Raw genomic sequence first — 15,302 nt, 5'->3', positions numbered from 1 at the left:
CTAGGTGGCTCAGAGATTGGAAATGGGATAAGGAGCATTTAACTTCCAGGTCATTGGTTCAAATTGATAATGTGAACAAATCATTACCTGACCATTCCATTACCTATGAAAAATGAATTGAAGCCCTTAGTTAAGTTTCTAAGATATGTGTCTGAATCACAGAAGCTTTGGTACCCATGCAGGCAGACTGAGCAAAGAGGGCAGAGGTATAGTGTGTATATATAGACTGAACTAGTCTCTCCACCCTAGCAGAGGTCCTCCCAGGTCACTGTGGGGAAAACATGAGCTCCCTCTGCCTGTATGGTACCAAGTCTGCAATTCTGTGATTGACAAAGCGAAGAAGGCTTCATTCTTAAGAGCTGTCAGGCAGTCATCTACTCTCTACTAGCCCTAAATTCACTTAAAATAAATGTAGGGAACTAAAGGGAGAAGTGCAAAATGGTAACCTTGTTGGGCAACATTTTATTTCAAAATTTTAAGAGACTGTTTAAAACAATGGAGAATATAAATAAACTGTAAACTATATGAAGTACTTGAGACTCCCTTTTAAGTTTATTTAATGGTTTGTCATAATTTCTTCTGTTGTGGTAACCATCAGATATTAAAAATGAACAGTAGTAACAACAGTCTGTGTCCATAAATAAAAGAGTGATACCTGATTAGGTTTTCTGGTTTAAGGGAGGGATGTATGGAATGCAATTAGTCTAAATTATTATCCAAAGAGCAACATTTGGACCTTTAACCTGCAAACACTTCAGCAGGCGCTTCACTTTAAGGACATGAGCTGTCCGGTGGGAGGATTCATGTGCTTAAAGTGAAGGACCTGGTCAAGTGTTTGTAAGCATGAGGCCTTCTGCTATACAAATGCTTCAACATTTATCCTCTCACAACATTTCTTCCATTGATAGGTGTTCTCAAAAGACCCTTGGAAAAGAAAGCTAGAAGAAATTATTCTCTCCCAGGTGCTAAAATAATTATTTAATTGATGATCTTAATGTGCCTGAGGTTGATGCCTATAGTACTGTCCAACCTCATGCTCTAATTACACAACCTCTTGACTACAGTCGCTGGTAAAAAAAATTTTAAAGTTGTCAGTGTTACTGATATTTATTTGAAGAGCTCCTATTACAGCAAGTAACTCAGATCCTGATTTTATATCCAAAGGGCCAGATCTTTGAACCAGTGCGCAACCTGTGTGAAGCTAAGCATTTGGGATCTCCATGAGCACCCCCCCTCCCCCAAGCATGTATCCTCCTAAATTTGTGGAAGGCCAAGAGCTATCTGTGTGGCAACATAGCTGTACCATAGCTGTGCTGTAAGGGAAACCCCTAGAACCATCCTTCCTGCATGGAGAGGGGCTGTGGGAAAGCAAATGAAATCTTAGGCTGCATTAAAATTTCTGTGATTACCTTGCTGCAGGTATCCCTGTCATGCTCCCTCTCCATGTACAGGCTGTGAGACTCCTAGCGATCTCTCTGGTGATCTGGAAGCAGGGATGTGAAGGCAACTGACTTCTCCATGGGAGAGGTGGTAGGTCTGTGTGCAGAGGAGAAGCTCTGTGGGGAATCCTGTGGAGATTATTTCCCTCCATTTCACAGAAATGTTTTGTAAAAGGCTGGTGAAATCATCTCACAGACGGGGCTTGTATTCTTGGCGTGAACACAGGAGTTTGTGTCTCACTGTGGTGATTGCTGGTTTTAGTTTAGATGGCTGCATTTCTAAATTTTGTCCACTATCTCTGGGGTTGTAGCAATGAGTGTGTCTGATAGGAGCTTAATGGAGTGGGCCCAGAAAGAAATACAGGCTAGGAGGGAAAAATGCATAGTGGAAGCTAGAGATTAATCTTGTTTTTCCGAGGATTCCATGTTTGTTTCAGTTAATTTTGCATTTTCGGAACATGCAATCTTTTTAGAAAAAGAGCTATTGAAAGTAAAAGGAAGACCCCAAATAAACTTCTCTCTTTTTGATGCTCCTGGACAATAAGAATACAGAAGTGTTATTGCTTGTGCAGAATGCTTTGTAGGAAATTAAACTACAGAACTTTCATCTTATTTCTACACTAGGCAACTTCCACCAGCTACCAGGATAGCCCAGAAAATGCTGTATTATAATTAGCATAACCAAGACACACAATGTGCGCAGTGTATCCTGCCCAATCATATAATGAGTAAATATCATTGGACTGGGGCCTCTATTTCTATCCAGTATTATTGACCATCTGTAATCCTGCCCAATGTCAGTCCAGTGTACGCCCACACAGCTCAGTTAAAATAAAGGACTAAATACTGTACAGTACTTTACTGATCTTAAAATGATAGTGTTCCCTTTGGAGATACAGAATATTTAAAGGAGATATTTACATTTAGAGATCCATAAAATGTCAGATTTACAATTTTTGATGAAAAAGAATGGTCTGCCGTAAGGATGAGCACATTTTAAAATTTTCTTACAAAAAGTATTGAACCCAACAGAAGTCGTCTTATGATGATGTCTTATTTCTGGCTGCACTGAGGTTTCTTGTGAGGTAGCTGTTCAACATGTTGTCTGTCAGCAATCTATTAGATTCTGTCTGTGTCATCTGCTCCCCTGGGTCCACTGATAAATACATTTGAAGCTGGGGTGAAGCCATGCTCATTTTTATGCTGGACTCTAGCTTCTCCCAGCTATTTGTATCATTTTGTTCCCTGTACCAAAAAATGTATCTGGGAAGAGTCTGTTTTTGACATTCAGGATGTAGAAATCATCACTTTTCATCACATGCAGCCTTAACATTAAAAGTCAACTCAAAGTTTTGATTTGTTAATTTGAAGGCACACAACATGCTGGGTACAATGGGACAGCTTGAGTGTGACCGTTCTGTTCCATCCTTCTGTAAATATGCAGCAAAACTACTATCAATATTTTCATGAAAAATGTGCCTCCTACAAATCGGATTGATAAACATGAAATATTTCCCCTCCACTTATGTCATTTTCCATATAGATGCGCTTTATACTCGCCTAAACCTAGCACCTTATGCATCTATGGCAACAGAGATATCCTTCTGTGTTTCACATACTCTCCATTTTTTGGCAGAAATTTCATTGGGAAGTCAATGATGATAATATTTCCCACTTTTATAGCAACTTTCATCCAAAGATCTCAAGGCATTTTATATAATCATGATGGGGCAGTCATGAAATCCTTCTCAGTCCTTTATCAAAACTACAGACCTCAGTGTGTTTTTTGTCTGAACATGGATTCAGGGTTAGGCTGGACAAAGTAAACCACACAACATCCTTGTGAATTGGGCAAATATGATCAGATCTAGTTTAACAATAGGTAAGCAAGGATCCAAAGAAGCTAAATAAATTGCACAAGGTCATAGTACAGCAGTGGCATACTTCAAGTCAGCTCTTAGAACAGAACCCAAGAGTTGTGTGCTATAAGGACTATATAATAGTCCCTTTTGAAAGGACACTTACAAAACTTTGGTAGATTACTGAAAAGGATATCTGTTCTCCACTATAAGAGAAAATGTTGGAATTAGGCCAACCATATGAGGATCTCTCCCCTGTAGGTGGATAAGGTCGCATGGCAATTTTGAAATGCCTGGCGAGTAGAAGAGATGTGTGACATAGCTGGGTACAATCCAGACTAATGAGCAGCTATGTCATCCGTTTCCTGTAACCTTGGGTGCCTTACAATGACTTCCTGAAGTAGCTCCCACCTGGGCCACTCACAAACAGCCTTCCAGCATGCATGCCACACCCTGAGTGTCTGTGTCTAACTGCAGCCTGCCAGCCACACTTGGGTTTCACTCTGGCTCTCACCAGCCTCGGTTATACTGCAGGGTGACCCCAACACACACTCAGTCTTAGATTTCCCCCAGAAATGTATGTCCTGTACTGCCCAGCCCTATCTTGGACAGTACAAATTATATTAAATCCATTATTCGTAAAATATGTCAGCTCATTATCTCAAATAGTTATTCAGAGACTTCAGTTTAAACACACTGGATTAGACAAAACAGCAAAACAAGTTTATACAAGTGAGTACAAGTAATGAGGCATAAAAGTCAGAAATAGTTACAAGAAAAACAAAGATAAGATGTTTTACTAATACTGAACTTAAACTATATCAGATCCAAACAAAGTTTCTTACCATGTTTTCAGCTGTCTTACTGACCAAATCCGGTAGGTCAGGACCCCTCCTCCAGAGTCCAACAAATGCTTCCTTTGTCACTTCAGGTGCAGTGAATGCAATGGGCTGGGGGAGAGAGAGGTGTCCCTTGGGATGTTTGTCCCTCCTTTGGATCGTTTCAGTACCTTCTCTTTAAAGCCATTTTCAGTCGGGCACTAGGAGACAGAAAAGAGTCACTGTGGAAGAATATTCCCTGCTGGTTTTTTCTCACTTGGTTGAACTTTCTGTCTTTCCTTCCCTGCTTGATGACTTTGTTTACTGTTTAAATGCAAATTAAGCAGAGTACACCTGAAACCTGTCATTCCTTTGTTTAGGACAGACCTGTTTGCCAGCTTCTGTTTGGGCAGAGTGGTAGGGTTTGGAACATCATACAGGGAAATCTTATAACTTTACATATGATGTTGCCACACACATTGTATCAGGATGATACTGACCATCAAGTTGAGTTTTCAAATGTTACCTTACAAGACATGCCTTGTACAAAACTTAATACAATGGGGTGTAGGGTGTGTACCCGGGGGTACATTCTGTCACAAGATGGCATGGCACATACATATCAGCTCTCATTCTGTGCACCCATAGTTCTGATTCTCACCAAGCACCAGGGGCTAATTGTTGCTGGCTCATGCTTCCTTGCCTGGAGTTGGGATGTTTAACACTATTGCAGCCCTTTTTTTTTTGAGTGGCTGACAGCTGGTTTTTTTCCCCTACTTGATGGTTATTTTAAATCTGCCAATATAATTTGGTGAGAGGAGGCCACATTTGGAGCCTGTCAACCTTGACAGTGTTCCTTAAAAAGATTCAAATGGTGTGTAAGGGAGTTTTAACAAAGGAGGGTTTTTTCAGTTCTTTTAACACAGGGCTACATAATCAGCCTTTCTTGTAGCAGCATTCAGTGTGAACGTCTGTCAATAGAAATCTCAAACGGTGAATATACAATTGAACTTTATTATCCCTTTGTTATTTTGTAACTACATAGGTATGACAGACAAACTGATTTTAAAAGAAATCCACAATTGTCAGTATGTCATATGCCTGAATCTTACTGCTGGAAGTTTTTCAGTACATCAGCGTCTTCAGGTAGGTGCTATAAGTGCCACACTTTGTTAAAACATGTTTCCTTTCAGTGAGTAAATGTTTCTCATTTGAGCTATTTTAATTTGAGCGTGAAAGGTTTAAACTTTTTATTACATGCTTGCAAAGCTGTCATGTAGAACTAGTTCTTGCACTGCACAAGTGTGGATTGACAAACATATAAGCACCAGATAAAAGGTGATGAGCGGGCTGGGGAACACAGAGAAACCTGATCCTGCTTTAATGAAAGCAGCTTTCAAGGTATCCCCACCTCGTAGCAGAAATAAGGCCACAGCGACAAGCATTTGTTTAGCATGATGAGGATCATGTTCAAGACGTATCTACAGCGTCCAGCACAAGCTCTGCTGTTTGGACCCTGCAGAGAGTAAGAGAGAGAACTGCTAAGGGCATGGCGACACTAGAGCGTTTACAGCAGCGCAGTTGCACCGATGTAGCTGCGCTGCTATAAGCTCTCTAGTGTAGCCACTCTAAGCCAATGGGAGAGCGCTGTCCCCTCGGCTTAATGACTCCAGCCTCTGCGAGCATCAGAAGCTGTGTCGGCAGTGACACTGTCCACACCAGCACTCACGTTGCTCAGGGGGTGGTTTATTCACACTCCTGAGCAACATAAGTTATGCTGACAGAAGCTGTAGTGTAGATGTATCCCAGCTTACTTCTGCTGAGCATGGAGAACTCTTTGTTTGCCTTGCCTGCCTTTGGGTTTTAAGCTGCTGCCCATCACAGTAGTATCTGAGCACCTTCCACATAAAACCAATGGTGCAACAGTGACGTCCCTAGTAGACTTCATGAAATCTCTGGCACTTTTCCTTTTTCAGGGTAAAAACTCTGCTCGGGGCAAAGCTTTTGTTTTTAAGATTGGTAATTTACTTTTGTTAGGGCATTGGTTGTTTGTGGTTAGTTTCAGGATTGTGCATTGGCTTGGTTTTTTGGTTGGTTGGGGTTTATTAGGTCAAAGGGGCTGTCAATGTTGTGAGGATCTTTCCTATGATGAAAAGGTCTTTTTTATCCCTTGTAGTTAACATCACACCTGGGCATAGTTTCCACTTGTACTTATGTTGAAGCATCAATCTTGATGCTCACCATGCAGGGACTTGCACTCCTAATTTCTTCAGCTCTTGGCTGGACTCAGCAGTTCTTCCTCAAAAACGCAGGTCCTCCTGACTGCTGTTTCCTCATGCCTCTTCTTCTTAAGGCTTCTGCTCCTGCCTCTCACTGAAGGTAGCTCCTGACAGGATTCTGAGTCCCCTCTGGATACCCTGCATCCCTTTGTCTTTCTCCTTCTCACTGATCGCACATGCTCCCTTTTATAGAGAATCCTGTCCCCTGGCTGCTATCTGGTAATCCTGCCCACCTGACCAAACACACGCTGTCCCATACACAAATCCATCACAAGGGGATGGATAACAAAATACAGGCGGAGACGAGTCCAGCTCCCTAGAAGGGCCAGTCTACCCTCTGACAGTGTATTTGTGTGTGCAAGCAGCTGTATGTGTCAGCAGATTTTGAAATTTCACACCTATCCACCCATTTGCACATGGTATTACTGAAATTACAAACTCAAATTACTATTTGCTGTGCATGTAGATTGAATAATTGACATGCAGAAAGGTACGTAGCTGCACCATTAACTAATTTGCACATGCAAATGATTGTTTCCATACAGATGTTTGTGGGCTGACCTACTGCACTCTTTTTTGAAAATCTGGTATTTAAAATGGGATTACAGTCTGCAAAGTGACTCTAAAATAACACTGTGGAGCTCTATAGTTATTCTCTCTGTGATTGTTCTAAGTTATGCTCTTCTAACTTACACTGGATGCTAACAGTCTCAGAGGTCTGTTGTGACAACTGAGGGTTACAGAGGCATAGAGATACCACCCCAGCTGTAGGAAGGGGGCATGGGAATGGCTATATCAATTCTACACCATCCAAGGCCCTCCTTGGACCGGGAAGATCTTACAATAGACAGTTTTCAGGTTGTCTTCTGCCAACAGAGTGACATAAAGCAACTTTACTGAACTTAAGAGGTGAGTCCTTATTTCTGATGGCAGGATTTATGCCTTGGGCTCTCTTCTTACACTTCTCAATACCCAGCTGGATACTGTGAATTTTGCTTAACAGCGTTTACCTTATGCTATGTGATATTCCCATCAGAGGCAGACATTTTATCTCAATAGTCCCAATACATGTTATGCTTGGAGATGCATGGACTATATGGGGGGAGGGAGTGGGGGGCATCTAACTAGAATTACCTTCCCAGCAGTTGTAAGTTGAGGTGTTTTTTGTTTCTCCTTTGAGCTTGTCAAGTTTTGGTTTGGAAATGAGAAATATTTACTCTCAAATCCTCTTCCTCTGGTGCTCCTTGCTTTCACTAAGCAGAAGCAGTCAGAATCCCAGAAATGTATGTCCTAGTATACTTTGAGCTGCATCTGAAAAACCCTGCTACACATTCTTGTGTTTTTTCTGAACACTTTTGTGGCTATCGGGCCCTTGTTAAAAAAAAAAAAAAGACTATAATTATATCGATAAGAGCTATTAGTGTTTGTTATAATAAAATAAATCATCAATATAATGTCCTTCCTAAGAATTACAGCCACTCCTTCCTGCCACTACACTGTTGCGCTAGGGTGTTATCTGCATTCTTATGTCTGGCATTTGCAATTTTTGATGGCCTTCAGTCCTCAAACTATCCCTACTCCGTGTGCGTACATTAAATAAACCTAGATTAGCAAGCATTTTGGAGATAAAACGGAGCTAGTGTAGTGCAAAGGACTGCACTTCCCTAAGGTCAGGCTCATTTGATAGGTTAAATACTAATTTGATAGTAATTATGATCTCCATAGAGTGAGACAAGGAGAGAATAAGATATTTAACACCGTGTGCATTGGCTATGAAAACCTTTTCAACTCTTGCTTTCATCCTTAAAGTTTTCAGTTTTATTAAAAATATATTGGTGTATTTTTAAAGAAATAATGACCCTTTTCTCCATTCATGTTTTCTTTTCGTTCAGAAACTTTTCTCTGTGTTTACTCTCCACTTCCCAAGGATGGATTTTCTAGCTACCATCTACAGCAGCATCATAAATATCCATTTCCAGCACTGGGGCTTCTGTTACAGTGTACTGAAATCTATCAGCACACTCACACAAGCTGCACTTTGTCTGCCTCAGAAAATGGCCCAGAATTTCCTACCCACAGCTATTAGAATCCATTATCTTTTTAATTTAAGAGGTGCTTCCTACCTACACATATTCCAGCCAACACAGTTTCCTCTGCTATGTATAGGATCAGACCAATCACCCTTTTCCTCCACCATGCATTGTAAACGTTTATAAGATTTATGTTACTCTTCTTAAAGTCTCTATCAAACTGAGCTGGGGATTGCCCTCAAATAAATACATACGCATAACCGCTGTTAACGCCAAAAGGAGTTGATGATCTCCAAAATATTTTGCAATAGGGTTCCCTTATGTTGACACACAAGCCTTGGAAAATAGTTCAGCATCCGGAGTCCAAATCAATTGAAAGATATGGAGGATGCAAGAGTTTCATCCTGGGAGATGAGGAGATACACTCCACCAGAGAGAGAAAGGGATGTAAAGATACCAGTAGAATAATTTTATCCACATTCCACACACTGCTGTGCCTGAGTAAACCAGGACTTAAACTCTTTATGCAACCTTAGAAGAGTAATTTTTTTGTTTTTTCAGTTGTACTGCAGCCCAGTGCTTGTTTAATAATTCACAGCATCAGAAATTTGTGATTAAAAGTCTAATAGAGGATAGTTACCTATGTAGGTATATGCAGTACACCAAGCTTTTGTCAGCCATGAAAACTATCATATGATGAAAAGAGGTTCACATTCCAGACCTTCTCTAAACTGAATTTAAAACCCCCTTGCCGTGGGGTGCCATGCTCAGGGCCGGAGCACTTCCTTCTGACTCCCTCTGGGGATTAGCTCTGCCAGTCCAACACCCCTCCTGTCATTACTCACTCCATCACTCTCTATCTCGCTTTCTCGCTCTCTCAGGACTCAACTGCTCCTGCTTCATGCTTGTCCCCCCAGCAAGGTCATTGCAGTGCTCTCTTTGCAGAATATCAAACTCTCTGGGAACCCAGGCAATCTTTCCTCTCCCTTCCCTTTAACAATACCACTGTCCAGTGGCTGGTAGGGGAACCCAGGCCTGTCCTCTATGTGGGGTTCCAGCCCAGCAGAGGTATTAGGGGTTTGTGGGGTCCTGGGCCAGAGTACATGAGGGCCCCATCCCACCTCTTCCGCCTGCAGTTCCCCCTGGCTGCCTCTGGCACTCCTGTTGGGGAAATGGGGTCAGGGCACAGGGACTTGCCCCTCTCCCTGGCAGGAGTGCTTGGTGGGCACCCATTTTTCCAGGGGCCCCCCAACTGGCCAGGGACCCTGGGCTCAGGCCCCAGTGACCTAGTGGCAAATCCGCCACTGCAGCCTAGGGACCATACAACAAGCAGTCAAGGTCTGCTCAGTCTTACTGCTAAATCCCTGATCTACTTCCTCCCTTACTGTCTCTCACCTTGATAGTGACTGCAGTTTCTCTCTCTCTCTCTCTCTTTCTCTGCAGCCCCCTTCTACTCTCAGCTCCTGGGCTTTATTTAGGCCCCTCCTGTTCCTGTCTAGCTGACCATTATCTCTAATTCATCCCTGTTCCCTGGCTTCTCCTCCAGGGGCAGCCTAGGAGGCTAATTAGCCCACCTGCCACCTTAACCCCTTCAGGTCTTGTGTGGGGTGGACATGCCATCACTTCCCTGTTATAGTCTGCTCCTACCTCCGCTCTTTGTAATCGCTGTACATGACCATGTGCTCAGGGTGTTCAGGGACAACATTACGCTGCATATTTCTTCAGGGTGAATCTCATGAGGAATGATCTTGCCAGGCACTGAGCATCTCCTAAGATTCCCATTGATGTCAGGGGGAGAGGAGGGCTCTCATGCCCTCTAAGAAGGATCTTGGCACCTTGCAAGACCTAGTTCAAGTGAAGCAGTGTCAGTTTGTACCCACAAGTTAGAATGCCCCACCCATTAGCTAGCTGTCTTGGCAGGAACTTTCAAGAGACCAAGTTTTCTCCTGAGATTTCTAATGCTGCCTGAGCTGTGCTGGAAGCAGAAAGCACAATGAGGCATGGAAATAAAAATGAATGAGAGCACATAGTGTTTGATTCTCAAAATGGGGGAAAGGGTTTGTCGCAGAGGAAGAAGAGTGTTCCTATTTTATTTTCAAGGTGGTTTCCCTCCCTTTATCCTACCACTATTTATTGAAGTGAGAACCTTTTTGGTATTGTGGGTCAGGTTTATCGGAGGCTAGAAAGAGTGTGAGGCAGCATGTAGGGAGGCTAGAAAGAGTGTGAGGCAGCATGTAGGGAGTCTGCCGGAATGCGAAGGAGGTCAGCAATTTGGGCAGCCTGAGCAGAGCGGGCAGTAGCACATGCTGTTGATAGTGTGACTTTTATTTACAGGTACTTAGGCACCTGACTTCTATTGATTTCAATGGGAGTTAGTGCTTAAACAGCATTGAGGATCTGGCCCTTATACCATTTCTGGTCGGTTACTGGTTGTCTGTAGCTTTTGGGGTCTATTTCACATTTGCAAAGCCAAGGTCCCTGACACCTGCTTTTTCTGCATCCTGTTTAGATGCAGGAAGTGCTGGATGTTAGTTTTTAAGATAGCCTAGTACAACTGGATGAAAAGGTCACCAAAGAAGGAAAAAATTTCCCAAGAAACTCCCCTGATGTCAAAAAATGCCCAGATAGGTTCCTAATCGCTCCTCACACCAGGTGTAGAATTCTGGGCTTAAATAAGCAAGCTGGGATTAACATGTCCCTGAATGAGAGAATTTGGGAAGGTATGGTTACATGAGCCACCTGCTTCATGCTCTCAAGATGTAGTCTGACATGCCAGGGTGACACCTGGTGTTAGCTGCCCAAAGTCAAGGTGTTGTGTGCATTAGCACTATGTGGGACAGAATTTCAGCTGCTGAAGCTTAGAGATTAATGACCTCTGGAGACAAGTAGAAATTGTGGGTGAATAGTGGCTCTGCTGAAGTTAGTAGGAGCTTTGCCTTTGACTTCAGTGGGGTCAGGATTTCACCCCATATATTGTTAAGCAATGGTGACCAGTCGGGAAAAATGGAGGATAGGAAAGTGTTAGGCAATAAGAAGTACCATGAAGGTGCCAGTCAAACTGTACGGTGAATTGGAATCAACTTTAAGCGAGGTAGTAGGGGATTAAAGACTCACTTATTTGTAACATCACTAGTGGTACTGGTGCTGAAGTCCTTCAGGTGTATTACCGGGTCAGCTAGGAATATGTGTCAGAGGTAATGAGAATGCGAGTGGCAGTGGGGGGACAGTGTGGTCCTGGCAAAATATTGTGAGGCTGAGTTGAATAGGGGGAGTGAAGCATGTCAGAGACAAATAAAACAGGAAACATTATCTCAGCAAAAATGAAATGATAGTAGAGAATGGGAGAAAAAGGAATCACTGTTCCTGAAGCAGCCACAGAACCTCATTATATAACTTCTGCTGCTCTGACAACAAATCGTTAATTTCCTAGTAAACACACACATTTATGGAAAGCAAATATTCATATTTTGGTGACACAAAAATGCATCTAACTGAATGGAGCATTTTAGTTACTAATCAGAAATGGATAGTATAATGTTCATAAAAAGTCAAGCATGGAAATGAAATTTGAAAAAATTTTTGCAGGGAATGTTTTTTGCATTTCAAGAGTGTGTGAGATTTCCTATTGACTTGGTTCATTTATGGCTTCCATGAATCATTCTGAGTCTAGTCAGATGAACTTATGGAGGAAAAGGATATTGAACATTTTCACAAAGTTCTTATTGATACTGTAAAAAGATATTTTGAGGTATGATTTCAATATATATGAGATACCTATGAGTAATACATGTGAGTGCTTCTATGCTGTTTCATGCCGTATTACCTCCCATTTACCCAAAATTTAGAATAATTAGAACAGGATTCATGATTTTAAATAAGAATATACCTGACAGCTCTGTGGATCATTGTATAACAGGTTCCTTTTTCTTGTTTCTATGTATTCATATGCCTAACTGGACATGATTTGAATATTATGAAAAGGATAGTATTAAATACTCCCTGTTATATTGGAAACATAGTTATTCCACTTTCTTCTTTGAAATTAGATTGTTTACCTTCCATTCTGGTCAGCTACTTGTATGTTACAACCTCATGGTGAATGCTGCAATGAAAAATGAGAGCCTTATGGTATTAGTAAATGGGTAAAACTAATGATAGAAACTACATGAAATAATAAATATATATATATATAAATCTGCTTCTTGAGTAGAAGCCTCAGTGAAATGGTCTGGTTGTGTTAAATCATTTCCTTCTGAACAAGTCTCAGTGCAAAACTGTCACACAATTGTCAGTAACTGGCACCCTTGTTGGTAGGCTCATCAGAGAAAACAAAGACCGAATTACCATGAAAACGAAACTTCTGGAAGGAGTCCCTCCAGATTACGGTTGTGGCTTGTTGGCAGGGAATGATGGGGAAATGTAAATTGCCACTGTGTATGCTGTGTTTGCTTTGTGGGTAGAGGATTTCAGCCTCCAAAGATGTCAATTCAGCAGCTTTCACAAGCACTAACAATTCATTCAAAACATTAAAATTAGGAGAAAAAATGTGATAAAGGGTTAATGTGCTGTGTGAATGCTTGTTTATATCTCTCTATTGTTACCATCAGGGTGTTGATGAGCACGTATTTATCCATAAGCCACTAATTTACTGCCACTTTGCCCATGGTGTTGGAGAACCTTGTTACTTTCCAGTATCTGATTGGGAGAAGCTGACCAGAATTTTAACAGATTCATTAGAGCACTACAATGAGCTTCATGCTGCAATGAATCTTGTTCTTTTTGAGCATGCTATACAGCACATGTAAGTTTCCTTACTTTCAGCTGGTATAATGTGTACTCTAACAAAGATAATCACTGAAGTGCAAATTCGTTTAAAGGTGACCTGCAAGGGTATTAAAAATAACCTCACATATCTTTAGAGCAGTGTGCTGAGTGCCTCAAGTGACCAGACTAAGCCAGGCATTTAGCACTGTTTTAAAATAAAATGTAACAATTTTTACTTTTAAAGGTTCCAAGAAACCTCGACCCACTGTGAATTGTTGGCTTCCTCTCAGTGTGACCCACCAAGCATGTTGCTGATCACATCAAATCCACTGTAGAGCCCTGGGGCAGACTGCAGCTTTACCCATTACAATATTTTAAGACTTGTTATTACAATATTATATTGATTTCAAATATTTTACATTTCTATGTGGGAATGAAGTAAAGGTTATTTAAAAAACACTTTGAAATCTAGGAAGGAGGCTTTAATTAACTCCCCCAGGGTCACTCCAGTCTGAAGTGGGGTTCTGTGGTAGATATGACATCTGTTTAGTCAATGCCAGGAGGTCATCTACAACTGGAGGTATTGATCCAGTGTGTCTAGACTTAGCAAAGTCTAAAAAAAGAGGGGTGGGGGGAAGGGAACTAAAGTAAGATTTACATTTTAAATCCCTTTGGGGGGATTTTCTGGGACATCTCTTGCATGTTTTGTAAGCTGATTGTTTATTGATAAAATTATTTTACAGGCCCTTTTTAATACAGACCTAAGTTTTGCACCTAGGGAGCCAAATTTAGCTCTGGTTTAACTCCATTGTCTTATGCTTTATTAGGTTTATTTAATTCTTTATTACATTTATTTTAGCCCAAACATGAGCTAGACACTCACTGCATGTGTAAATTAGGATTACTCACATGAGCTAAGATTTGCAGGATCCGTTATTAAAATTAAGCATTCACTGATTTTGTTGTTTGTTCACTTTTTGCATTCCATTTAGCTTAAATAGTAAAACTACACTAGTCAGTTTTGCTTTGTATATGGTGTTTCACCGTTTGGTTCTCATATATTTGTACAATGCCAGTGCTTTTGAGCTCACAACATTATAGGTAAAAAGAACAGGAGTACTTATGGCACCTTAGAGACTAACAAATTTATCTGAGCATAAGCTTTCATGAGCTACAGCTCACTTCAGCTTATGCTCAAATAAATTTGTTAGTCTCTAAGATGGCACAAGTACTCCTTTTCTTTTTGCGAATACAGACTAACACGGCTGCTACTCTGAAACCTAACATTATAGGTGAAATTTAAGTCACCATCCCCTGCCAAATCCTTCACACACACCCCCTTCACTAAAATATAATGCAAAATAAGAAAATATTTCTGTTTGCTGATTTTTGGAATCCCTGACACACACACACACCCACCCCTCCTCAAAGCTTAAAATGGGGGTCTGTATCCCTTGGCACAGCAAAAAGGCCTCTCAAGGATACCTTTGAATTGTGAACAATATTTTCCATTTTGAGGAATGTCATTAGATTCACCTTGACACAAAAGTAGAAATACAAGTCAATGGTGGAGGATCCCCAAAGGAATGTAAAAATTCTTCTTCCACTGGGACTCTGAGCAAAAAGCATATTAGCTCTTCATCTTGTTTGGATTTTGTTAATTAAGAAAAATGTACTTAGTTACTCTGACAGGAAGCAGTGTATGTAGAGGCTGAACTGAGCTTGAGACCAGATGTCACATAGTCTGAGATAGCATAAGTTTCTTGTGCTACTTCACTGTTAATAGAGTAGAACCTCATCAATTATGGTAGCTAAAAGAACTCCATATTTTACTCAAGTGGGAATGTAATTAAGCCATATGATAGAGGCTTTATCCTTTTACTGCTATACATGGTTGGTTGTGTCTTAACGATCTTAAATGATGTTTTTGTTCAACGTTTTTCAACATGGAAATTACAGGAACTGGCAATTGGGGAATATATTGACCCGTTCATATCTAGTTCACCAGTTTGAATGCAGTCAGTGACAGTAGTGACCAAAAGTGACTGCTCTCTGCTGGCTGTATTTGAAGAAGGTCTCAGTCCAGTTCCTAGTAGGTGTCCATATCCTACAG

General features: G+C 41.2%; 1 pseudogene; it reads left to right on the top strand.

Annotated features, from left to right (window-relative positions):
• Window positions 1-15,302, top strand: part of LOC144272389 (dynein axonemal heavy chain 11-like) — a 188,209-nt pseudogene that overhangs the window by 57,239 nt on the left and 115,668 nt on the right.

This window comes from Eretmochelys imbricata, chromosome 11 (genome assembly GCF_965152235.1).
Source record: "Eretmochelys imbricata isolate rEreImb1 chromosome 11, rEreImb1.hap1, whole genome shotgun sequence".
Classification (NCBI taxonomy): Eukaryota; Metazoa; Chordata; order Testudines; family Cheloniidae; genus Eretmochelys; species Eretmochelys imbricata.
This window is presented reverse-complemented; position numbering and strand designations above follow the sequence as displayed.